Source organism: Chrysemys picta, chromosome 1 (assembly GCF_011386835.1).
Source record: "Chrysemys picta bellii isolate R12L10 chromosome 1, ASM1138683v2, whole genome shotgun sequence".
In the NCBI taxonomy this organism is placed as follows: Eukaryota; Metazoa; Chordata; order Testudines; family Emydidae; genus Chrysemys; species Chrysemys picta.
Genome location: NC_088791.1, coordinates 293,625,707 through 293,653,287, shown reverse-complemented (window position 1 = coordinate 293,653,287; position 27,581 = coordinate 293,625,707). Strand labels below are relative to the sequence as shown.

Sequence of the window (27,581 nt, the reverse complement as noted above, 5' to 3'; positions counted from 1 at the left end):
GTGTTGCTCAGATGCTAAAGGCCCTTATGAGGAGAGGGAAGAGTGATTGTCTGGGAGCTACACAGTAGGGCTGATTATGTAGACCAGGGATCAGCAACCTTTGTCACGCGGCCCGATCGCGGCTCCCACTGGCCGCGGTTTGCTGCTCCAGGCCAATGGGGGCTGCGGGAAGTGGTGCGGGCTGAGGGATGTGCTGGCCACGGCTTCCCGCAGCCCCCATTGGCCTGGAGCGGTGAACCATGGCCAGTGGGAGCCACGATCGGCCGAACCCGCGTACGCAGCAGGTAAACAAACCGACCTGCCAGGGGGCTTGCCCTGGCAAGCTGCGTGCCAAAGATTGCTGATCCCTAATGTAGACCCTTAAGGCTATGTCTACACTACAAGCTAGGAGTGTGATTTCCCCCTCCCTCCCCCCGCTTGTGTAGACATACTTGCACTAGCACTCACTGAGCTAACATGAGTATAAATAGCAGTGTAGCTGCAGTGGTATGGGTAATGTCAGTGGAGGCAGAGTTTAGCTAGCCGAATATGTACCTACTTGTTTCAGGTGAGTTTGTACAACACGGCTAAGCTATGCTTCTGCTGCCAGTACTCATGCTACTGGGGTTACAATTCAACTTTGTACTCATGCTAGCATATGTGTACACAAATAGGGGAAATCACACCCCTAGCTCAGTACCGGATTTACCATGGCGCCAGGACCACACTCCAAAGGGGCCCTGGCCCGGCCCATTCTTCTCCGCCCCCTGCTCTCTCCTGCGGGGGCAGAAGCTTGGTGCTGCCAGCTCCTGGGGCTCCTACTGCAGCAGGGCAGGCTCCTCCGGCAGCCAAACTCTTCCCCCACCTCTTCCCCCAGCGTGCTGCATCCCTGCCTCTCCCTGCCGCGAAACATGCTCGCCGCCTGGGGGAGGAGGCAGAGAAGAAGTGGAGGCGGGTGGGGCTTGGGGAAGGGGCTGGAATCAGGGCATACCCTTTCCAGCCCCCTACTGTGAGCCGCTCAGGGCAGGGGGCTGGGAGCACCCCCACGACCCCAGCCCACACCCCCAGCCCCTTGCCCTGACTCCTACACCCCCCCCACACATCCACGACCCCAGCCATGACTCCTGCACCCCCCCACATACCCAGCCCCCCACACCTCATGCCCTGACTCCTGCACCCCCCCCCCATTCCCACCTGCATCCCTCGCACCAAATGCGAGCTGCCCCAGGTAAGCGCTACACACCCCTACCTCCTGCTCCAACCCTGAGCCCCCTCCCTCACTCTAGCTCCTGGCCAGACCCTGCACCCCAACCCCCAGGCTGCTCCTGCACCCTAACTCCCTCCCAGACCCTGCATCCCCCAGCCCTATGCTCAGTGAACCCCCCACCCTCAGCTCTGTGCAGAGAGAGACGAAAAGAATGGGCTAGAACCAGGGAAAAGGAAGGTACCTGCTCCATGTGGGCAGGGATGGGGGTGGGGGGGGATCCTGTTTACTCCTTCCCCAGCCCTGCTGTGCTTGCAGTTCACCCCCGGCCCCTCCCTTGCTCCAGGGATGAACCCTAGCTCCTGCCCTGCTGTACTTTTGCCCCCAGCCCCTGCCTTGCTCTAGTCAGCAGGGACTAATCCTTCCCCCATGTCCCATTGTGCTCATCATGCCCCTGGCCCCTGCCTCGCTCTAGCTGGGGACCAATCCTTCCCCCCACCCACCCACCATGCCTCGCTGTCAGTGTGGATAAAAATCAATGAGTTTTAAAAAAATAAAAAAATCTGTTTTTTTTATTTAAATCGGATTTTTGAGGAAAATACCTATCTAAAGATAGTTTTAATTAAGATACATTATATCTCATCATGGAATAGGGATTATAAATTCTAATTCTGTAGTATGAGACAATATATTCATGTAATGTTTAAGAAAAGTTTTGTAAATGAGTTCCAATAGTTCATGGATTAGGGACCCAATTTTATGGGGTTCCACGGTCTTCTGTATAGATTATTTAGGTTAATCTTTCTATCTACCCAGTGGGACTCAGTGCTCAGTCTAGAAGATACCATCAGAGATGTTTAGTTTTGCAGTTCTCAAACTGTGGATTTGTTTTCTCCAGAGGTATCATGCTTGTTAACTGCAAAAATGTTTTTAAATAAATAAATAATATATAGAGGTGAGAAATAACAGACCTCAACTCTATTGTCCCCCTGCAAATTTGTGTACACAGAGTCAATCCCTTACCTCTCTTTAAAAGTGAAAAGTTTCAAAAAGTTCAATGAATAGAAGGTTGTTGGAGGCCGAATAGATCTGGACAAGAAGAAGAAGTCTGGAGATAAATATGAGAAGCGAGGGACATATGCTTTTTTGTTAAAATATTATGTTTGCTGTTGAAGAAAAAAATGCAGAATAGTTAACGTGGTTGTTTTAATTAAATAAAACAATGTAAATGTCTGTCTGGTGATGTTCTCCTTCTAATACAGCCTGGCAAGAAAATCCTCCAAATATTAATGATTTACCTCTTGAACTGGAGATAGTTCACCTCCCAATGACTTCATAAATATCAGCTTCAATTATCTTTGGTAAATGAAATAACCAAATAATCATTCATTTTCTGATATAGCTGTAAAACTCATCTGAAAAGTTTTCAAAATAAATCACTATTTAAAAATGTACAGTGTGTACCTTCTAAAAATGAAACCTACATCTATCTCTGAGTTGTGAAGAATATATATTAAGGTTATAGCAACCAACAAGCATGCACTTTTATGTAGAAAACCATGATTAAATCGAGTCTTCCTGATTAGTGATTTAAATCATGATTTAAATCATGATTTAAATCAAATCCACCCTGCCTGCTGTGTTCTTGTCCCGGCCCCTTCATTCCCCACAAAAAGTTAATCTGGCCCTGCCCTAACTTGTAGTGTAGACATAGCCTAAGATCAGGAGCGGCGCTAGGGTTTTTGGCGCCCTAGGCGGGGCTCCTTCCGTGCTCCCAGTCATCGGCTGCAATTCTGTGGCAGGGGGGTCCTTCCGCGCTCCCGGTCTTCGGGGCACTTCGGCGGCGGATCCCGGAGCGAGTAAAGGACCTGCCGCAGAATTGCCACTGAAGACCCGGAGCACAGAAGGCCCCCCAACCGCCGAATTGCTGCTGAGGGCGGCAAAATGCTGCCCCCCCAAATCCTGGTGTCCTAGGCGACTGCCTAGGTCGCCTAAATGGAAACGCTGGCCCTGCCTAAGATAGGTGGGTCTGGCCTGTAGGAAGCACCAGAGGAAAAGCCACATGGGAAATGAGACACAGCAAGCCAGATATGGAGGGAGAGGGCTGTCTATAAAAGAATAGCTTTTATCCCTGTGTACTTTGAAAGGTCAGTCAGAGCACCTTGCAGTGTCTGAAGGAAGCCATCTTATTGAGCAGTTCTTAAACATTTTATTAGCCTAAGACAGCAGTTCTCAAACTTAATTGCATCACAATCCCCTTCTGACAACAAATATTACTACATGACCCCAGGAGGCTCGGGCTTTGGCCCCAGGCCCCAGCAAGTCTAAGGCAGCCCTGGCGAGCCCATTAAAATTTGGGGTCCCGACCCACAGTTTGAGAACCGCTGGCCTAAGACATTCCGAGGCAAAAGGCTTACTTAATATGTGATTAAAGTTGAAAGAATCTGTCATTTCAGACAAAAACCTTAAGAGAACATTGCAATTTTCTTTTTAAAAAAAAAAGAAAAAGGAAAAAAAAAGAGAAAATTCCAAGGTTCCATTTTACACAATCAAAAAACATTGTAAAGTATACAAATACATAGTTAGCTGTAAAGGTCACCAATAATACCTTAACAAAGAGAACAAAGAGAAACAGAGACCATCATATCCATCATGCAGTTTCATCTCATTAGTCACCCCAAAATATGTTAATCCCTTACCTTATAATATTACTTGGAGGAGGGACTGTTTCTTACTCTGTGTCTGTGCAGGCACTTGGCACAGTCCTGCTTTAATGACATTAGCTGTGCATTTTCATGCAATCTCGTTAATTTTTTTGTGAAGTGGCCCTTTAGATTGGAACTTCCCAGCTAATGCTTGGTCTTGTTTTAATCTAAGAAGACACACTTTGTTAAGATATTTTAAAATATTTATTGATTACAGTCTTTAATTTCTTATAAGCCTCTTCAGAGTTTTTTGAAGGAAGGTTTTTTTCTCTCTCGCTCTCTCTCTCTCAAATCGTAACAGCCACTTCATTGGAATGATAAGATGTTCACTGGTGTGTCCCAAATAAGAGCGTTCTACCCTATCAAAAACTCCCTTGAAAACCTTCAGTAAAGCAATGTCATAGAGATTGCTTGGCTAATTGGCTTAACAGTCCATAACCTGTTCTGATAAATTGGCCATTGACAGGTGATAGAAGGATTTATTAGTACTGTACACTATAATAAATGGTTTGATAGCTTAATGACAGGCCTCCTAATTACAAGTGCACAGTAGTAATTGTGTTGATATGTGGGATATTTTGGCAGACTGTGCACCTTTTTAGTCTCTTGCCTATTGAAGGCTGGTCATCATCAAAGGTGCAGAGCTGATCTTATGCTATACATGGCATCAGGCATTCAAGAAGTGGGAAAATCAGTCATAAGTTGCCTCTTTACTCAGTGAGATTACCATGGGAGTTAAAAAAGATCTGGCACGAAGTCCCACTGCTGGACAGGAAGCCATGAGTGTAGATCTTGAGTGGAAGCTTCAGTGGCTCAAAGAAATTCACACTTTATTAGCTCCCCTTTAAAAGGTTTCCTTTGTCATTTTCAGGGGAAAAGCTATGGAGTAGCAGTGTTGAATATTCACTATTTTATCTGTTTCTCTTCCTCTCCATTCTTTCTTCTTCGTCTCTCACCTTGTCCACCTTTATTTCTGTTTAACTCTACTTCCTTTGGCTCTGGATTAGTGTGTCTTTTTGTTGGGCTCTCTTTCTTATGCTCCTCATTTTCTTCTGGCTCTTCTAACTTGCCTCCTTTCTTTCTCATCTTTTCTTGTTCCTCTTTTTCTTCTGTATACTTTTATCCTTCCCGTTTTCTGCTTCATTCTCTTTTTACTAATTGTTTCCTCTGGCTCACTTTCTTTCTTTTTGTTTTTAATCAAAGCAAAGCAAGTTCTTGCTGTGGGATGCTACTTCATCTGTGCCTGTAGCCCATTGTGGTATTGCATGCTGGTGGCAGACCACTAGGTATGCTCATGTCATGTGTGATGAAGACTGATTATGTGTGCAGTCTAACAGTGCATTGTTTATTCCCACTAATGTCCATATTTAACCTTTTCTTGTATTTATCGTTAGATGCGGTACCTTAAGTAATTCCCTAAAAGACTATTCAATTGCTTAATTACTCTTACTATCAAGAATACTTTTCTCATATTCTAAACTTTTCCTTCCTTAAACTTGGGACATTGCTTCTTGTCCTACCATGTGAGTAGCTGTATGCACTTGTACAGTAGTATTGGGTAATTCACAGAATTTTGATACAGTTTACTCAAAGAAAACTGCCAAAGAAAACTGAATAGGGACCTAACTTTTAGGTGGTAGCTACACAGAGGAAATTATTGGTATAGTAGAGTACTGCTTATCCTTTATCATTATGGTAAGTCAATAGGAGAAATGTTCTTGTGTTCATAAGGTCACTAATCTTAAATGTTCAAAAACGGTACTCATGTCTTCAGTTTCAGAATCCTAGTGTGAAATATTTAGTACCATAGGAAAGCTAAATTAGCAGTGAGTCAATGTAATTAAGGGAAAGTAAATAATCTCCCAGGTTCTCATTCCCCATGAAACTAATTTCATATCTTATCCTTCATGTGTTTTAAAAATAGTTCCCTGCTAATTCAAGATGCTTGTGTACAGTGTTTGTGAAGTGCACTTCAGTTCTATTGAAAGGATGGTAGATTAAGGAGTTATTTTCAATGGATTGATTTTTTTTTAAAGATAGAATTTCTTTTTGACAACATGAGTGAATAAATTGTGCTCTACAAACAGAGCATCTGACACACATGCACTAAAGCAGGTGATGAGCCAATAATATTGTGTTAATTTTCAGCTAGACAGTTAATTTGATTTTAAATATAAGGACAGTAGAAGTATTTTTCTCTCCCAAGATTTTTTTCATTCTGCTAAGCGATTGATTATACTGCCATGCCATTTCCGTTTACCTATTTACCTATTTTACCTCCAGTAGGTCTTCTCTGTGACCGTGCCATTGGGAATGCAGATTATTTTTGTTGATTTTTGCAATGATGGAACCCACCAGAAAAGACAAGTGCAGAGTATTAGTTCAGCAAAAATACTGGAGAGCTGCAGCCCTGAATAGCACCAACATAAGTCTGATGGTGACTCGATGGGAGTGTTACAAGATTGCACTGTTAACTCCATCAGTATCTCTACTAGTCCCCTTAAGAGGACTAATGCATGTTTATGACATGTCTCCTGCTGGCTGCACAGAAGAAAATAAATCTCAAATTTATGTATGTATGTATTGCCCTTTAACTCCATACATTTTCAACTGACCAAGGAAGGCTGAACATGTAACCCACATATGGATTTCTTCCTCTTGGACACAGAGGAGTAAGTAATGATGTGAAGCAGGAAGACTGAAAGAGTCAGGGACCATCAGGATTCAGATGTACATTGTACAACACATATGGTATATTGATGCTTGTGTACACACCTATACCAGCAGAGGATCTGCAAGTGTTATTAAAAAAGCAGGTACATAGGCTAATTAATAAATTAATTTCTAGAGAGAAGTCAGAGGAAGGACTTCAATCTGGGTCAGCAGCATTCCCAGATGAGGTGGTGAAGCTGGTTCCTTTACTCCAATTACAAGAGACTCTGATTTATTACTTGCAGGTCCTAACATTAGTTTAAGAGGATCCAAACTTTGTGGTTGTATCCTGCTCTCTGAAATCGCAGAGGAGTTCTATGTGAAAAGTTACTGCTAGGCTGTGGCCCTGTAGATTTGGTGAAAGAAGGAGACCATCAACTGGTATTCCTGAGAGCAGGTTAAACGTCTGAAAAGGGCATTCAATAACCTGTTAACTCTAGTGGAAAGCTGCTTTTTATTCATTGATCAAAGAAAAAGGTGAAAATAATTGGCAAAATGACTCGAGGGAGGGGAAAAGTAGAATTGAAGAGTATTAGTAGTAGGTTGATTCTTAAATCTTTCATATACTGTATGTGCTGTAAAGAACAAGCCTTCCGTTTTTTTCCTGAGAAAAGCCCTGATGTTATCTCAGTAATTGAAAATAATCTTCTAAAGTTGCTCTTTAACTAGACTTACACGATTCCCTTTTAAATCACCTGTTATCTTTCAGTGGATTTTACAGTAAATGTTGCTGCCTGCACTAGGACGGTGTGGTCCTGTATAACAAACAAGACTAAGTGCATTCTATTCATAACTCCAAGCAGAGTGTTTCTAGCCCAATTATAGTGGCTCCTGGCAGTGCTGCTGTAGTTGAAGGTGCCTGTTGGTGTTTCCATTATAAATCGTGTTTATGAGAATACTTGGATGGCACCAGGCAGAAGCTTGACAGTTAGGCAAATTTTTCCTTCACTTAAAAAAAAAAAAAGAGAGAGAGACTTAAATTAGGAAAACAATGTTGAGTTCTAGAATATAAAAACATTTCCTCCATTTTTAGGCACTTTTTAGTCGCAACACAAAGCTGTTATATAATGTACATGGTTACAATTTATTTAACTGTGTAAACTACGTCCACAGACTTTGTCTGTTTTAATGACACAAATCCTTCTATGTAAAACAGGGCTGGGAAACACACAAAAGGTATGCAATTATCTCCATCAAGCAATCTGCATGTACTCTCCTCTTTGAGAAAACAGGAATAATTGAGTTGCCTAAGTTAAGTGCCTCTGGGCAATGTTAATTTATGGGCTTCTCACTTATGAGAAATATTGCCAGATGAATTCCTCCGATTTTCAATAACACTGAACAATCCCTCTAGACATCACTCAGTAGTCATATCCATCACAAGCCATATTTATGCACATTAAATATCCTGTCCTTGCTCACTGCAAGATGACCAGTATTACATCTAGTTTTATTTATTAGTCATTTTTGGATAGGGGTCAAGAAGGGATAAAACACAAACTGATTAAATTGGGCCATGTTGCAAAAAAATGCTATAAGGCTGTTTTTTCAACAAAATGCCCAGTAAATTTCCTTTCAGGCTGTGTAGAAATGCAGGTCGTGGCAGGGGTTTTGGAGGAGGACGATCCCATTTACAACTCTCTCACTTTAGACCCTGGTTAGAGGCATAGCCCTGGATCCACAAAGGGATATAGGCATTGCAACATTCAAGGAGAGGGTGGGGGGAGAGAGAGAATGTGACTGACTCTCTAATGTGGTGGCTAGGGCACACTCATCTGGGAGGTGGGAGATCCAGGGTCCAGACCCCTTGCTCCCATGACTAATTAAGTAAAAAAGTAGAATAGCATCCATAGTAAAGATTGTAAGAGACCCACATGAGTATATGCCTTAGATTAGTGATTAAAGCACTCTCCTAAGAGGTGAGGACCTTGTTTATATCCTTTCCTCCTGACTGAACCTGTTTCCCCAACATCCTGAGTGACTGCTCTAATCACCAGGCTAAAATTTTTAAGGGAGGCACTACCAGCACTTCCTCTGGCTGGATTTTGAATGGTTCCTGATCTGGAAGATGTGCTCAGAGAAGGTCTACTGAATTGGGCCCCTCAGGTAAGGTAGGAGAGGGGGAACACCTATCTTCATCTGGTTTGAAGATCCCATTGGGGCTTAGGCATGAGATGTGTTTCTGGATGCCTAGAGTGAGGCATTGTGCACGTGCTCAGTGGCAGAAACTGCTGCTCCTTTACAGTGAAAATTTTAGGTGCTGAGGGATTAAAGGTGCCTACAGGGTTATGTGGCAGCCAAGTAGGGGGATTGGAGGATCTCAGTGGTGCCTACATTTTGGATTTAGACATCTAAAATGGGAAATTAGGTGCCTAAGTCCTTTGGTGGATCTGGGCCATAGGGCATGATTCAAAGCCCACTGAAGTCAATGGTGGGAGTCTGTCAACTGACCTTTCAAAGTGGTGTCTGCCAAAGTCTGAAGAGGGACTGAAGCCGTGGCTTTGAGAGCCATAAACTGGATCTATAAATCTCAATGGGGCATTAATTCCAAACCACAATGATGTGACAACAAAGGTAGATGTTTAACTATTACACTGCTTGTCAAAGTGTGGGAGACATGGGAGGGACAGTCATGTGAGGAAGCGCTAAACAATCTACTTGCATGTTGTCTTATTTTGCATCTCATGTTGGCGAAGCTTGTTTATAGGAGTTGCTTGGGAGATTTCTCTTCCAGTTTGATATCTGATTTGCTTTCATACTTGTAAATAATTTTACTTTTTGCACCATACTTCTTGGGCTTGTGGAAAAGCTTTGACCAGCAGAGTCAAATAGCCCCCATCACTAACAAATTAACATTTTTATAAAAGCTCTTTCCAAAAAAACTATTACAACTATTGCATATCACTGTTTTAGTAATAATGGGTTTTCAAGCATATGCATTCCAGCACATGATTGTGTGTGAAGGAATAAGTGTATGCACACAAATTGCAGATGTATGCATTGGGAATTTGCACACAAAAATCAGGTGTGCACAAAGCCATGTGCACACACATTTGAGAAGTTGGGCCAATAATATTTTGCATTTCTATATGATCTATAAATCTTTGGAATCCTATGATTAAAATAATGTACATTTTTTTCACAACAAGGAGAGGTTTTTTTTTAAATATCGTATTCAATTTTATACAAAAAAATATTTAGATCTCAGTCCTGTATGAATTGTGGTCCCCCACCACTCAAAAGAGCACCCATACAAATTTTGGAGTGTCCTGGACATATATTTTAAAAACACAAGAACATAAATAAACATACAGAAATTAAAAATGGACCAAAGCAATACTACTTCTTACTACATTTCATTTGCTCATCAGTCATGTAACCAATATGGCTTAAAACCCCCATTGCACTTTTCATCAGACAAATTCCACCCTCTGTTGCCTCAGTCCTCCACCAATGATTGTTTGGACAGATGGTCTTTGCAGCATGTCACAAAGTCAACAAATATTAATGTATTCCAGCTCAAGTGGAACATTGGGGGAGAAAACAGTCATGAATAGTAGTATGAGAAAGAGACAAGAAATGGAATATATTCATAAAGGTTTCACATTTTAAAAAAAAACAGCCTGTTTTCCATTTGTATGGGAGGTGTACTGAGTGTTAGCATTTTACATATTCTGGGGTGGGAGGAACAGTCAAATTCTGAAGTGTTCTGCTAGAAGAACAACCATTCAACCTTCTAAAACTTATATTTGTCATAATACCTTGCTCCAACTTATTATTTATCTTTTGATATCTAAAAGCTCATTGCTTCATCTCTCACAGTATATAAAAAATACGTAACTTACTCTCCAATACTGAAAATTTTTTGAAAGACTCATATCACTCAGCCATATGCCACATCCATAAACACACTGTCAGGCAATAGTCTGAGAGAAGAGGGATGGGGGCCTGGGAAGTGGGGTGTGCATACATGTTTCCCCCACCTCATAGGAAAGCAAGTAATTTTATGTTGGGTCTGTAATTCTCCCAGCAGAGCAGTGACTCTCGGGTGACTGCAGCAGTATCTGTTCATGCACATCTCTTGTCCAGTGTATGCCATGAACCCTGCTGTTCTATTCGGAATACATCTATACAGCAATTACAAGAAAAGTTTTGAGTCTTGAATTGGTACTGTTGATACACAAGATTTTAACTCTTCATAATGTTAAAGCACAAAATAATAGACAGACATACATATAATGTGGTCAGAACACTGCTGCACTAGTGCAGTTTCTGGCTCATATAGTGGCTCCTTGGGAGCTGTTACCAGCTTGTGAAAGTTAGAGTAGTGTTGAGGCTGCTCTAAATTACCCAGGTTTGAATTGGTCCCTGTGCAGTCCCCCAATTAGGGGCAGTATAAAGGTGGGTCTCAGGGGTCCCCTTCTCTAGTTTCTGTGTCGAGTGGAGCTCAGCCAACCCAGGCATTGAGCGCAATATTCCCAAATAAGAGATTCGAGAACTTCAATCAGAACACACTTATGATCTTCTGGATAGGTCTTGTTTAGTCTCATCTCAGACAGTCATTTCTTCTGTGCCTTTCTCTAAATGAGAAACTACTTATATTAAACCAGGGATCGGCAACCTTTGGCACGCGGCCCATCAGGGAAATCCGTGGGTGGGCCGGTATGGTTTGTTTACCTGCAGCGTTTGCAGGTTCAGCTGATTGCAGCTCCCACTGTCTGTGGTTCGCCGTTCCAGGCCAATGGGGGCTGCGGGAAGCAGCTGCCAGCATGTCCCTTGGCCCACACAGCTTCTTGCAGCCCCCATTGGCCTGGAACAGTTAACCGTGGCCATTGGGAGCTGCGATTGGCCGAACCTGCGGACCGTGCAGGTAAACAAACCATCTCGGCCCGCCAGCAGATTTCCCTGATGGGCCGTGTGCCAAAGGTGCTGATCCCTGTACTAAACTATCTGTTCAACCTTATATTTAGCTGTGACACTTTGAGTACCTTTCCTAGACCGGAAGAAGAGCTCTGTGTACCTTGAAAGCTTGTCTCTCTCTCAATAGAAGTTTGCCCAATAAAACATATTACCTCACCCACCTTGTTTCTCTAAATGATTCAGAGTAAGATCTCAGGATCTAGAATAAGTTTTTATGGGAATCATAAAGCTTCCTTTGCTTTATTATTTATTATCTGTAGTTAGTGTAATCTTGTTTGATGTTTCAGGGTTTTTTTTTTTTTAATTTTGGCTTGTGCCATGGGGCTAAAATAAAGATAGATACAAAATTGGAATGTGGAAGAACGTGGTTCCTGTTGTATTAATTTCAATGAAATAAATGTGCCAAAGGTGTTAACATAACCCAGGCACTGTCCAACATAAAACAGTGTTAAAGAAGGCCCAGGGTTTGGTATATAGAGACCTCAGTCTGCTTAGTACCATGGCAAACACACCACTGAAAATCCTTAATTTTTTTTTAAAAGATACAGAACAGAAGAAAAAAACAGTTTAGGTATTTTGAAATGTGAAGTATTAAGTAAGGCTTTCATTTTAACTATATCCTTTGTTCCCTTTCCCTTTAGTTGTAGAGAGTTTTTAGAAGGAACCCCCCGCCCCATTTCTCCCTGTTTAACAGTCTCTTGTGTGGTAATAATGGTCCCTTTGGGGGAGAAGAGAAGAATTTAGTTGAGATGGGCTGGAGATGTCATTGCTGCAGTTGCTGTTAAAGTCCAGTCTTAGAAGGAACCCCCCCTCCTTGTTTGACAGTCTCTTAGATAGTATTAAAGATGGTAATAAGTGTCATCCCATGTAGTGTTTGGGATTAAGCTGGAGCCAGTAAGGGTGGTGATGTCACCTGGGTCCCTCTCTCTCTGGCCCAGTCCAGATCAGGATGATGGAGGCCCAGGGTCCCAGGAAATGGTGGGGGTGGCAACCGTGATGGTAAAGCTCGCTTCAGTCATCTTTGTCTGTTCTTCTTGATTGTTCTTTTTGTTCTTTCATACTTTCCCCATACAATCCCTTTCTTTTAAGGACCCCAAAAGGGAGTGATAGGTGGAATAGCCCATCCCCTTATTATTTTGGCCACCAATTAGGCTTAATATCTGACATGGCAATTTTGCTCATTAACTTCCAGGTCCTTATCTCCTGTTTTTTAACCAGTATAATTTCAGCACAGTTTTTGAATCTATTCAACTTGGCCTTTTTGTTTAGATTAATTCAATTATTCTGTCTCCCTTTCATACCTTTTCCCATCAGCATTTTGTTATTATAGGTTATTGTAACCTCTTGTAAACTTTTACATACTTTTTACAGTTGAGATCACAAGTTAGATAAATTTGTAGGCCCCCCCGCTGAGTTTGAAAATGATGGGCTTGGTTCTTTGTGTTTCAACTTGCGTTTCAAGTACAACATGATCAGGATCAGTATGTTAACCAGATCAACACATTAGTCTGGGAGATTGTTACTGTGGCAGAAAAAAGACTAATGGTGCAACTTCATTTTTATTACCTGTGCATGTTGTTCTACTTCCATAAATAATATGAATAATATGAATGGGACAATTATCCTAGGGGATATACATTTTGATCTTTACCTCTAGAAAGGTCACCGATAATTGTGGCTTAACTTTTTGGAGAAGATGTCTTCAGATATGTCTCTGCGTGTTCATTTTCCACAGACCTGTGTGCAGGGGGCATCAAAAAGTGTGCACAGTAGAAAACTATTGTCTGAAATAGTGCTGCTTTTTTAGTATACATTAAAAGGTTTGTTATCCGGTATGTTGGGGGGGCTGGGGGTGCCGGTTAGTCAAAAATTCCGGTTAACTAAGAGTTATACTTACCAATGGAGGGAGGGAGTTTGGGTGCAGGAGGGGGCTCGGGGTAGGGGCACAGCAGGGGTTTTGGGGTGCTGGATCCGGGCGGCACTCACCTGGGGCAGCTTCCCGGAAACGGCAACATGTCCCTGCTGCTCCTAGGTGGAGGCGCTGCCAGGCAGCTCTGCATGCTGCCTCCCCCTGCAGGCGCCACCCCCGCAGCTCTCATTGACCAATGGGAGCTGTGGAGCCAGTGCTCGAGGCAGGGTGGGGACAGTGCACAGAGCCCCCATGGCTGTTCCTCCATCTAGGAGCAGCAGGGACATATTGCCACTTCCGGAGAGCCACGCAGAGCCAGGTAGGGAGCCTGCCAGCCCCACGCCAACTGGACTTTTGGGAGATATCAGAAAAGCCAGTTTCTAGAGCTTTCTGGTTGGTAAAGTGCCGGATAACACAGCTTTTACTGTATTTTGAGAAGAGAGGGAGGATGAAGAAAGTTTTTTATTTTAAATTTTTTTAAATTGCTGCTCCCTCCAGCTCCCCCTAAACCAGCATTTCTTTTAAGACAACAGTTCATGGTGACTCTCCTTTGGCTGAGGAGGGTTTTAAGAGCCCCTCAACACTACTCAGAGACTTGAGTCCAAATATTTTCATTTTGGGTTCATCAGTGTTTTTTGGTAAAGAATCATGGGCTGTCAACATCAAAATGTATTAAGGAGATCACTGTAAAAGAGCAGAATGATGGTATTCTTCTTCCAAGATAAGTTTTTCAGATGAGATCCAAAAAATATGGTTTGTTTGTTTTCAGCTATGATATGTATTGCAGTGAAAACAATCACTCTGACTTTGTTTGAAATTCCTGATTGTTTACATATGGGTACAAATCCCACCTGCATCCCCTACAAAAATATGCATTATCATGCCCCAAGATAGATTTTCAGGAAAATCTTAAATCAATTTTAAATAAGAAATATAAAGAATCAAGTATTTAGTATCTACAAGGCTACATTTTTCACATAGTTATATCTGTATAATCCCATTGGAATTGCCTGGGTGAAACTAAAGGCAGAATTTGACCTACTGTTTCTTTTATAGGTTAAGGAAATAATCTCTCTGGTTATTTTTTAAATTAGATTAAAACACACTGATTATCAGGTGAGGAGAGAATCTGGTTTTCCTCCTGGGAAGTAGGTGGGTTCTCCTTCGGCTACTCTGTTAACATACTTACTGTATTACTATTACTATTTAACCCTTCAGGGTATTTCTGTGGCTACTTTACTCTGCTGTAATCCATTCAATAGATATTCATCTCTATACACCTGTGGAAAAAATCAGAGTCCAAAGAATGAGGAGTCCCTTATTGGTTAAGAGATGCTTTTGCTTTTAGAACACATGTTGTTATACTCCTGCTTGATATGACTATGCCAATAAGTGATTTGTCATTTGTTTATTTCAGAAGCTCATTTGGAAAGAAGTAAAAGTAGATTTGGAAACTGGTGCAAAAATACAATATCTGATTCAAATCCATTTCCTTAAGCAAATGTAAGATGTTTATCTTAAGGATTTTTTTAATGGATGTTGATTGATAGTATTGATTTTTGATTTGTGCTTTCAACTATTCCAAACACTGGAATCACCAGGAATTAGAATACATACTTTATTTATAATAAAGGGTGAATCTATTCTTTTACTTTTTCACCAAACACCAAATGAGCTATTTGTACTTGTCAGGTACTAAATAGGGATGTAAAATGTTAACCGGTTAACCGGTAAGCATTAGTCTTACCAGTTAACCGCCTTAACCGTTAATCCTTGGGCTGGTTGGTCTGCTGGCCCCAGCGCCCCCATGCCGGCTGGCCCAACGACCCCAGTGGCCCCATGCCGCAGCCTGAGCCCCAGCCGCTTAATCGGTTAACCATTTAAATGAAATATTTTTTAATAATTTAAACAGTTAACTTTTTAAACGGTATTTACATCCCTAGTACTAAATATGAATCTGAAATTAATGCCCTGTAGAGCTTGTTAGTTCCTGCTCTGTCTGTGAGATCTGAAATCCCTTAGCAAGTGTGCATTTGCCAGTAACTAGGGCTTCCATAGTGTAGAATCCATTAATCAGCTGTTTGTGTAGCTCCACTATGCATTAGAGCCAACAGGGGATAAAAATCTGGACTGTCACTTCTTGGAATCACAAACACTAGTAAAGACAGCCAATGCATTTGGTGAGAGCCTGTGTATGTATATGTAAGAGGCCACCATAAGCCCACGTCTCACTAAAAAGGCTGTTTTAGGTGTCCAAGTCTAATATGGCCAACAGACTGCATGACTTATACAGTAATGTCTGCTATATACTGTTCATTTCTTTGATGTTGGTGGAGAGAACAGGAGACAGCACAGCTCTTCAAAACCATGGAGGGCATAAAAACCACCTTCCATGCAGCCTCCCTCAAAACTTCCTCCTTTCTGTCCCAAACTTTCCTTATTAGCTTAGAACTGTTTGCCAGCTGTTTGCCTGCTCCATCCCAGCCTCCAAAAGAAATAGACAACTGTCAATCTCTTATCTGTTTGTAGGTGCCATCAGATAGTTAAATATCTAAATGCCTTTACTTAACACCTGCATTTTTTTCTTTAAACAATTTCCCCCTTCACATTGATTATGGACATACTGCACAGTTGGAGAGGTTTGGAGATGAGTAAAGAGAATGAGTAAGGGCATGAGAAGACTGGAAATGTTTACCTTAGAAAAGAGATAAATAAGAATGGACATGATAAAAGTATACAAAGTAATGAATAGAGAAGGCAGATCAGGAACTTCTTTCTAGTCACCTTGTCTCGTAACACAAGAACGAGAGATACCATTCAATGAAATTGGAAGGTAGCAAATTCAAAACTGACAAAAGGATTTTTTTTTCAAACAATTAACCAGTGGAGCTCCTTGTCACAGGGTTCTAGGCCAAGAGCCTAGCAAGCTTCAGAAAGTTTGGAGACATTAATATGGACAAGAAAAATATCTAGGGTTGTTATAGTAAAGATTAACAATGTAGTAACCCTTTTGTTTGAGGGCCTAATTATTGAGGTTTTGGAGGAAACTTTAGAGACAGACTATCCTATGACTGCCTCCTGCCACTGCTGGAGACAAAACATTGGACTAGATGGACCACTGGTCTAATTGAGTATCACAATTCTTGTGTTCCTTTGAGGCTCTAATTTGGAAGACTTCTTTAAAACTTTAGCCCCAAAAAGTTTAAATATTAAACCTAACTTCAACATAAAACTAATTTGTGAGTGAGCTTTCTCATGTTTCTTTCTCTGAATTCCTTAGGAGAACACTGCCTTCTCCCTGGCTAGCTTGTAATATTGTTGATAATTCATAAATACTAAAATGCTATTTAGCTATGATTTATATTGCAAACTTTGACTCCTCACATTCCATAGGCAGTTAAGCACCAAGGAGAGTGGTTACAAGCTTTAGGCTGGATTCAAGGTCAGTGCTAAATGTATCTTGTTTAGGTCTCTGTATCATATTCTTGGCAAGAGTTGATTGTTCCATAATGGGTGAAAGCAGAATACTGTATAATAGTGCTTGGAGTGCTATGGACCCCCATGATCTGATCTGGATATGGATAGAGACATCTTTAATATTTTTAATAAAATAACTACTGCTGAGAATTGTGTGATTACAGGAGATATAGATTGGAGGACAAATGCTACTAATAACAGTAGGCCCCAGATTGTCCTTGATGTGATAGCTGACAGATTTTTTCGCCAAATAGTCACTGAATCAACAAGAGATGATGCCATTTTAGATTTAGTATTGGTGAGTAGTGAGGACCTCATGGAAAAACTGGTTGTAGGGGACAACCTTGGTTTAACTGATCATGAGCTAATTCAGTAGAAAGTAAATGGAATAATAATCAAAAATACATCTACAACTAGGTTTCAAAAGAGCAAACTTAAAAAAATTAAGCTAATCGCTTAGGGAAATGGACTGGACTGAAGAACTTAAGTATCTGGATGTGGAGGAGGCTTGGAATTACTTTAAGTCAAAGTTGCCAAAGCTATCTGAAGCCTGTATCCAAGCAAGGGGAAAAAAATCATAGGGAAGGCAGTTTGCAGACCAAACTGAATGAGCAAGCCTCTCAAAGAAGGTAATTAAGAGAAAGCAGAAGGCCTATACGGAATGGAAGATGGGATGAATCATTGAGGAAAGTTACCACTTGGAGGTCAGAAATTGTAGGGAAAACATGAGAACTGTCAAAAAGTCAAGCAGAGTTGGACCTTTCAAAAGAAATTATAACCAATAGTAAACGGTTCTATAGCCATATAAATAAAAAGAAAACAAGGAAACTTGCGACTGCTATGCATTGAAGATGGGGTGGAGATCAAAGATAATCTAGGCATGGCCAACACCTACATCAGGGGTCGGCAACCTCTGGCACGCGGCTCACTAGCGTAAGCACTCTGGCAGGCTTGGCCAGTTTGTTTACCTGCCGCGTCCGCAGGTTCAGCCGATCGTGGCTCCAGGCCAGTGGGGGCTGCGGGAAGCGGTGCGGGCCGAGGGATGTGCTAGCCGCTGCTTCCCGCCGCCCCCATTGGCCTGGAGCGGCGAACCGCGGCCAGTGGGAGTCGCGATTCACCAAACCAGCAGACTCGGCAGGTAAACAAACTGGCCTGGCCCGCCAGGGTGCTTACCCTGGTGAGCCGTGTGCCAGAGATTGCCGACCCCTGACCTACGTGAATACTATGCGTCAGTTTTTAATAAGGGTAATGAGGATATTAGGGGTAGTGGCAGGGTGGCTAATGGAAATAAGGCTATGGAAGTAGAAATTACCACATCTGAGATGGAAGTCCAACTCAAACAGCTTACTGGGACCAAATCAGGAGGCCTGGATAAGCTCCTCCAAGAATATTAAAGGAACTGGCACATGAAATTGCAAGACCAATAGCAGGGATTTTTAATGTATCTGTAAACTTGGGGGTCATACCCTATGACTGGAGGATTGCTGATCTAGTACCTATTTTTAAGAAAGGGGGGAAAAGTGATCGGGGACATTACAGGCCTGTTAGTTTGACCTCAATTGTATGTAATGTCTTGGAACAAATTTGAAAGATGAAGTAGTTAAGGAAATACAGGTAAATGTAATTGAGGTAAAATACAACATGGTTTTATAAAAGGTAGATTGTGCCAGACCAACCTGATCTCTGAGAAGATAACTGGCTTTTTAGACAAAGGACATTCAGTCAATTTTATCTACTTGGATTTCAGTAAGGCATTTGATACAGTTCCACATGGGAAATTATTAATTAAATTGGAAAGGAAGGAGATTAATATGAGAATTGAAAGGTGGAAAAGGAACTGGTTAAAAGGAAGACTACAACGGGTCATACTGAAAGAGGAACTGTCCGGTTGGAAGGAGGTTACTAGTGGAGTTCCTCAGGGATTGGTCTTGGGACCAATCTTATTTAACATTTTCATTAATGACCTTGGCACAAAAAATGGGACTGTGCTAATAAAATTTGCAGATGTCACAAAGTTGGGAAGTATTGCCAATACTGAGGAGGATCAGAATATCCTACAAGAAGATTTGGACACCCTTGAAAACTGGAGGAATAGAAATGGGATGAAATTTAATAGTGTAAAGTGCAAGGTCATGCACTTAGTGACTACAACAAGATTTTTGCTATAAGTTGGAAGTGACAGAGGAGAGAAAGACCTGGGTGTATTGATTGATCACAGGATGACTATGAGCCACCAATGTGATGCAGCCGTGAAAAAGGCTAATGCAGTCCTAGGAGGCATCAGGCAAGGTATTTCCAGAGGAGCTAGGGAAGTGTCAGTACCATTATACAATGTACTGGTGAGAACCCATCTGGAATACTGTGTATGATTCTGGTTTCCCATGTTTAAGAAAGATGAATTCAAACTGGAACAGGTGCCGAGAAGGGCTAGTAGGATGATCTGAGGAATGGAAAACTTACCTTATGAAAGGAGACTCAAAGAGCTTGGCTTGTTTAGCCTAACCAAAAGAAGGATGAGGAGAGAGATGATTGCTCTCTATAAATACATCAGAGGGATAAGTACCAGGGATGGAGAGAAGTTATTTAAGTAAGCACCAATGTGGATGCAAGAACAAATGGCTATAAACTGGCCATCAACAAATTTAGGCTTGAAATTAGGTGAAGGTTACTAACCATAAAAGGAGTGAAGGTCTTGGACAGCCTTCTAAGGGTAGCAGTGGGAGCAAAAGACCTAACTGGCTTCAACACTTATCTTGATAAATTTATGGAGGGGATGATATTATGAGACTGCCTACAGTGGCATGTAGCTGATCTGCGATTGCTAGAAGCAAATATCTCCAATGGCTGGTGATGGAACACTAGATGGGAGGGCTTTGAGTTATTACAGAGAATTCTTTTCCAGGTGTCTGGCTGGTGGGTCTTGCCCACATGCTCCAGGTTCAACTGCTCGCCATATTTGAGGTCGGGAAAGAATTTTCCCCGCAGTCAGATTGGCAGAGACCCTGGGGGCTTTTCACCTTCCTCTGCAGCCTGGGACATGTCGCTTGCAGGTTTAAACTAGTCTAAATGGTGGATTCTCTGTAACATGAAGTCTTTAAATCGTGATTTGAGGACTTCAGTAACTCAGCCAGAGGTTAGGGGTCTATTACAGGAGTCGGTGGGTGAGGTTCTGTGGCCTGCAATGTGCAGGAAATCAGACTAGATGATCAGTTCTGGCTAGTGGTGCAAGTAAAATCCATTTCTTACCAGTACGGGGGAGGACCAGCTAAGGAGGGGAGGCACGAGACCTCCCCACATGACCCTCCATGTGACTCCTCACTGCCCCACCCCCAGCCCGGGGCCGCCACGCTCTCCCTGTCCCCTCCCCATGATCCATCCCATGTTACCTCAGGGGGACGGAACTCTGTCCTCCTCCTGCTGCGCCAGAGACTTCGGGACAGGGCTGTCCCAGGAACCGCAGCGGGGAAAGGAGCAGAAGGAAGGACGAAGATGCAGCTCTGTGCATGGAAGGGCAGGGCTCAGATTTCTGCTCCTTTCCCAGCCTCGCCTCCCGAGCCCTGGCCTCCTGCTGCTGCTGTAGTACACAGACGGAGGAGACGCAGCTGTTATGGGGCTGCCCAGCGGCCCTGTGTTCTGCTGCTCTCCCTGCAGCAGTTCTGGAGAGCCCTGCTATGGTGAAGTGGATATCGATTTCTATCCGCGGATATCCGCATCTGCGGATAGAAATTTGTATCCGCTCAGGGCTATGAATGCTTTTGGAAGTGACTTTGGATGTTCAGTTGACCAAAGTCTCAACTGATTTCAGATGCTCAGCAAAATCCAATTAAGCAAGGAATCAAAACGTCTCCTTTCCATGATGAGACACATATAGTTTCATGAATTTAAACTTTTATTTGTTCCTTTAGCCTCTATGAAAAAGAATGAAATCTTTTCCCTTCCAAAGAATTTTAATTGTATCTCTTATCCAAAACATTTCAGGAACATAAAGAACATTCAGGTAAACAGGTTTCATTTGACCAGGTAGAGCAACAGATTCATGTATTCATTTCTCAGCATAGAACCAAAAAAATCAGATTGTGCCACTTTCACATTTGCTGAGTAGTACTTTACTCCATGAATAGCTCTAATGAGGTACTTCTCACTACTCTTGGAGTATAGTATTATTCAACAAGAGAAAGGATGGCAGAATCTGGCTCAAAATAAGGTCCGGCTGTATTTTGTATCAAGCAGAGAGTGTCATGACTGTTGATCATAGTCTCCTACTTGAGTTATTTTCTCTGTTCGAACAGCTGGGGGAGCTAATTCTGGAGTTGAGGGTTGTTCACATTAAATGCACAGTCACCACTGCTCAGTGGTTTGAATCTTGGATCTGTAAGCTCAAGCATTTTTTTTCTGTTGACATGAACTGCCATGGCAAGCTCACTGGTTGAGAGACATTTCTCAGGAATCATAGAGGTAAGATCTAGCTCTAAGAATAAATGTCTAAACAGAGGCAGTTGTAAAATGATACTTTGGGCCCCTGGTGCCACCTGTACTTCCAGATGTCATTGAGGATCCAGCAGCACTCCAAATAGAAAACTTCTTAAATGAAAGAAGGATACGAAGGACAATCACACTATCAATGCCTCCATTATGCAGGGCCGCCCAGAGGATTCAGGGGGCCTGGGGCAAAGCGGGGGAGCTGCGGCGCTTGTACTCACCCAGCGGCGGTCTGGGTCTTCAGCAGCATTTCGGAGCCTTCAGTCACTCTGCGTCTTTGGCAGCACTGAAGGACCCGACACCAAAATGCCGCCGAAGACCTGGAGCGACTGAAGGGCCCCCCGACACCAAAATGCCACTGAAGACCCGGACCACCGCCGGGCCACGGCTCGTGGGGAATTTCGGTGGTGGGGGGCCCTTCAGTCGCTCCGCCTCTTAGGCAGCACTGAAGGACCCCCCCGCCGCCGAAATGCCGCCGAAGACCTGGACCGCCGCCGGGCCAAGGCTCATGGGGCCCCTGCGGGGTCCAGGGCCTGGGGCAAATTGCCCCACTTGCCCCCCCCCAGGTGGCCCTGCCATTATGTCCAAACTAAGCTTCTACTAGCTTGCCTTTATCTAAGTATTGCTCTCTGCCAGGCACTAGGAAAGCAAAGCTGCTGAGCCATCTGGGTTTGATGGAAAAGAGGCATAGAACTGTGTGCCATGTGCACCTTGATAGAACTACAGCCCAAATTGTTTTATTATTTTCCTCAGCATGACATTCAGGAGGGGCAATCAAAATCAGCCTGGCAGAACATGCATGAGAACTGTCTCTGGACAGATAAGCAATTGATCAAAATCACATGCTTTGATCTCTTGAGGCCAAATCCTGTTCCCGTTGAGATCAAAAGGAGTTTTGCTATTGAGTTCAATGGGAACAGGCTTTTACAGTTGGAGAGGAAAGAACAAAACCACTCAAGCAAGGGCAGGGTTGCCAAGCCAGCTCCTTTCAGCCGGCTAAATTCACAATCCCAGCAGCATGATTCGAACTCAGCCTCCAGAAAGCTAAAGCATCTACATTTCCACTAGGTAACTCCACAACAAATTTCACTCTACGTTGTACAGACCCTGGCCCAGACAGGAGAGAGGAGACGCTGCCAGCGTGGGATGCTGGCTCCTGGGTGAGTTCCTCTAGCGTGGTTGTACTGCCCTGAGCACTGCCCCCCACCTCCTGCCCTTTGATGCAGCTGCATCTCCTCCATCTGTACAGCAGCCCCTCCGGGGGGTGGGGCTGGGAGCGGTACAGCCGTGCCAGAAGAGCTGTCGGCATTCTGCTCCTTTCTCCGCTGCAGTTCCCGGGAGAGCCTTCCCGGCTGGGAACTGCAGCGGGGAAAGGAACAGAGCCCCCACCCCCGCACCATGCCCTTCCACGGAACTGCATCTCCATCTGTGTACTACTGCAGCAGCAGAACAGGGCTGGGGGCGGTACAGCTGCCGGAGGAGCTGCAGGCATTCTGCACTTTTCACCAGCGGGGAAAGGAGCAGAACTCCCAGCCCCGCTCCCCAGCCCTCTCCTCCGGCGGGGCTGCTGCTGTCTTTCCGGTACGCCCTACCGGCTATAAACAACTTGCTGGTATGGCGTACCACAGCGTACCGGCATACTTGCACTGCTAGTTCTGGTCTTAATGTCTATGAGTCTATTTTAACTTAATAATGGTAAATGAGTTGCATGTTTCAGTTATTGAAGTTAACATACCTGCATCTTGAACCAAATAGTATGGATCTTAGAAAACTTTTAATATTTTGCTTTTTTTTTTTTTTTTTTTTTAAACTGGTCTTCCATGCCTCTAAGGACATACAAATCTCACCTCACCCCCTGAGCCCAGTAACAACAGTATCTGTTGTTATAACATACCTTCTGGCTGAGGGCACTCTTCCGAGCCAATCAGTGATGCTCCTGTGTGGTCTGGAGGGGCTTAGGTGCTCTTTTGCATTGCTCCTGAGTGCCTCTGCAACACTTTTCCCCGTTCCTATTATGCTAATCTGATTTTTTTAAATGAGATTATTTTCTAGGCCTTCGTACTTATGTATATGATGCCATAAAAATGTATGGCACATCAGAGACAAATAGATAATTCATGAAATTTTCAGTTAAGCTAGTGTCCACCCACAGGCTGTTATTGTTCGGACCCGGTATTGAGCCCATCCTGCCAGGTTTGTAGATGGCATCCCTAGTCTCCGCACCCTGGCGGTAATGCTGAATCACAGCTCCACAGCAGCCATACCCCAAGCCCCTGATTGACTGGGCAAACAGCATTCCTGTTGGATACCTGGACTATATAAAGACCCCAACAAGAAGAGGAAACTGTCTGAGAAACAGGCCATTGCCCACTGGTTGCTGCCTAAACTGCCTTGCCTTGCTGCCCTGCTGTTTTGCCTGACTCTGCCTCTCTATCCCACCAACACAGCCGCTTTGGATTGGATCTTCCAGCTACTGACCCCTGCGAGATCTCTGACAATGGACTGCCTTTAATATCGACTGGCCTCCCAGCTACCAGCCCCACCACGTACCACTTGACCACAGCACTGGATGTACCTACCCTCCTTCAGCCACTGGCCATGACAGTTTGCTCAGACCTGCTTCAGGCCTCCTAGGTTTATCCTACCCCAAAAGGCTACAAAACCCCCAGGCCTGGCATCAGCAGCGTCTCAGGGGGTGCTGAGCCCCCAGGAGCAGCTAGCTCATGTTCATACAGAAAACTAAGCCTTGCAGGCTATGCTGGATCAGTTTTAGGCAAAAAATTGCATCCTTTGGGAACAGATCAAAAAACTGCAAGTGGCGATGCCTTTTCTGGCCCAGCATCTCACGTCACCTTCTGAACCCAAACCTACTGTACCTTTATCAGAACACTATGATGGGACCTGTAGCAAGTTCTGAGGTTTCATGAACCAGTGCCGGCTCTATTTCCTGCTACTGCTCCCAGCTTAAAAGATAGACCAAGCAAAAGTGGGACTGGTCATTAGCCTTTTGAACAGGAGAGGCTCTGGACTGGGTGTTCCCTCTGCTAGAGCGGGATCATCCTGTACTGGCCAGCTGGCACACATTTCTGAGGACCTTTGCGACAATTTTTGATGATCCTCACCGGGGTTGCACTGTGGAGGTGGCCTTACAAAGACTCTGTCAGGCCTTGTGGTCATCTGCATTGTATCCAGCCCATTTCCAATGCCTTGTGGCAGCTATTGCTAGGAATAGGCCAGCCCAGCTGCGCCAATTTGGTCTTGGTCTCAGTGAGAAAATAAAAGATGAGCTTAGATGCATTTCTTGAGCGTTGCATCCGAATCAACACATGACTTAAGGAGCGATGACCTAACAAAAGAGGGATTCTATCCTGCATCCAGACACTGTCTGAAAACCCTGTGAACTTCCCCTCACCTGAGCCCATGCAAGTGGATTCAGCATGGATCCTGCTGGACCCATGTGGACAGGAATGCCGATGGTGAGAAAATTTGTGCTTTTACTGTGGTGGCGCCAGTCATATATGGTGTCCTTTTGTCTTATCAAGTGCCCGAACAGCCAGCTCCAAAAAAATCATCGTGCCCAGCCTCAATACGGGGGTTGAGCCTGGGGAATACTGGGAAAACCCCATGAAGGCCCTTCCATCAACCCATGCCGTGCTCCTGGCCCAGCACCTTCAAATTGTCCCTGCATCTACAACTCCAGCTGTAACTCTGCCTTTGGGTTTCCGGACAGGTACTTCCCCTACAAGAAGCCTATGGACGTTGGGGCAGGTGATAGTTTTGTGGATAGCTACTGTGGCTCAGGTACTTGGCCTGCCCATACCTAAGGCCACCCTGATCTAGTCAAGACAGTTGATTGATCGCTGCTTGCCTGTAGTCCCATCGTGACGGCTGAGGAGCACCATAAGCTCCTCAAGTTCAGGCTGATCTGGTTCCCCACATTTCCCTTTGATACTTGAAATTCCCTGACTGGCAAAACGACCCACATATCTCCTGGTGACAGCCCATCATGACATTTAACTCTGATTTCTGCTGGGACAACTGCCTCCTGACTTCCAAACTTGAACCCTTGCCTGGGCTCCAGAAACAGAGAAAGATGCTCAGGCAACAGAGCAGGCTTCTCTGCTGCGAGGGTCAGCCATCACTCTTCCCGCGAAGTACCAGGAATGTTCACATGTCTTCAGAGAACAAAGCACAGACACACTGCCCCCTCACCAGCAATATGACCATCTGGTTGACTTACAATCTGGAGCAAGATTCTGTTTGGCCGAATATACTCTGTGTCAGAGCCCAAATTAGCTGCTCTTCAGAATTATATCCACCAGGATCTTGAAAAAAGGTTTATCCAGCATTCCTGGCCAGGGCCTCTGTCCTCTTGACCACAGCTCTGGATTGCCCCCTGCCAGCTTCGGTCATTGGGTATTACAGTTACACAGCATTCAAGTTTTTTCTCTGTTTCTTGCAATCAAAGAAGTTCTCAGACGTCACGTTTATTTCAGGTAGCCTGAGCCATGTCTTGCTATTAACTAAGATCTGCAGAGTTAGTCTGAGATGGTTTAAATAAGGAGTGAAACTAAGTGCAACAGACCCCATCTTTGGGCTAGTAAAGGGGTCGGCAACCTCTGGCACGCGGCTCGCCAGGGTAAGCACCCTAGCGGGCCGGACCAGTTTGTTTATCTGCCGCATCTGCAGGTTCGGCCGATCACGGCTCCCACTGGCTGCAGTTTGCCGTCCCAGGCCAATGGGGGCAGCGGGAAGCAGCGGCCAGCACATCCCTCGGCCCGCGCCGCTTCCCACAGCCCCCATTGGCCTGGGACGGCGAACCGCGGCCAGCGGGAGCCGCAATCGGCTGAACCTCCTGACGCGACAGGTAAACAAACTGGCCCGGCCCGCCAGGGTGCTTACCCTATTGAGCCGTGTGCCAGAGGTTCCCGACCCCTGGGCTAGTAGGAGCTTCAGAGACACTTACAAACCCTTCTGCAAATCTTTTTTTTTTTTTTGGTGGGGTTTTTCTTCGTTTTTTTTACTGCTTATTAGTGTTCCTCAATAAACAAACATATGAGGCATCAAATGTCAGAATCAAAATGTTCCCTTGCTCTAACATGCCCTCTTTGGACAAGGGTATTGAGAAAGTGACACAGAGTCGACTGGCAGTATCTAAGATCTCAGATTTCTTTATTCCCTGTTGACCTGGCTCAGGTCTGTGTATGACACGCAGATAGCATTGCTCTTGTTGGTTGATGAACCCCTCCTAGAAATGGATAAAGGTCATTTGTCCATGTTTACTCAAAAGCTGTTTATACATACACAATGCCTTTGACAGTGCTCTTTGTTGAACTGATTGCTGATCCTGACATGGGTGGAAAGGAATATTTTTGAGTGTCTGTTCCTTCCTCTCAGAGGGATCCCAGAAGGTGAAGTTGAATAATTATCCATACTAAGATATTTTTATCTTGAGCAGTTCTGCTAGGTAGGTTCTGTTCTGTCACCACTGCTGTTTAATGTCTCTGTAAGGGAGCTGGAGCAAATCATGGTTTGGGGCTATGGTGCTATTGGTATGCTGATGATATGCCAGTCTGCCTTCTTTTCATTAGATCCAGATGGTAACTGTCCAGTGCTTGAGGGAGATAGAGATTTGGACCTAGGTAAACTGACAGAACTCAGTCCAGATAATTTGAAGATGCTGATGGTTGGATTCTGGAAACAACTACAATGATTGGCGAAGATATATCTTTTCTTCAGCACCTGCCATCTCCAGCTTTTGAAAAATTGTCCACGCTTTCTTAAGGGGGTTGGCATTCAAAGTTTATTTTTTGGACTCCTGATTTTATATATGGCTTTGGTGGTAAAGAGTGCACATTTTCATCTGTGCAATGACTATGAACATTTCTTTTGGATGTGGTCCTTACCACAGTTATCCATTTTGTCATGTCCAGATTGGATTGCTGCAATGGGCTGCTCATGGGGCTATACTTCTAGGCCACTTGGAAACTTCAATTTGGTCCAGAATCTGACAGCTTGGTTACTTTGTGGGATCAGCTGTAGAGATCAGTAGATTACTCTAGCTTCATGTTCTTTCTGGTTTCAATTCAAGGGACTTTATACTGAACGGTGAGTCAGACCATAAATTCCTCACAGGCCACTGATTTCTCATGCATCTCTGCAACATAAGTGTTTATATTGTGCCAGTCACCATAGT

General features: G+C 43.9%; 1 protein-coding gene across 18 annotated transcripts in view; it reads left to right on the top strand.

Moving 5' to 3' along the window:
- The window catches only part of ENOX1 (ecto-NOX disulfide-thiol exchanger 1), a 485,482-nt gene that overhangs the window by 16,654 nt on the left and 441,247 nt on the right, over positions 1 to 27,581 (top strand). The window contains exon 1 of one of the 18 annotated variants that reach the window (XM_065581196.1): positions 26,735 to 26,796. The exons of 15 other annotated variants lie outside the window; for them this stretch is intronic. The gene's annotated coding sequence lies outside the window, so the exon portion shown is untranslated. Of the gene's footprint in view, positions 1 to 26,734; positions 26,797 to 26,834; positions 26,853 to 27,581 lie in introns of those variants that run through there. 2 more of the 18 variants (XM_065581199.1, XM_065581197.1) reach the window with 2 other exon arrangements.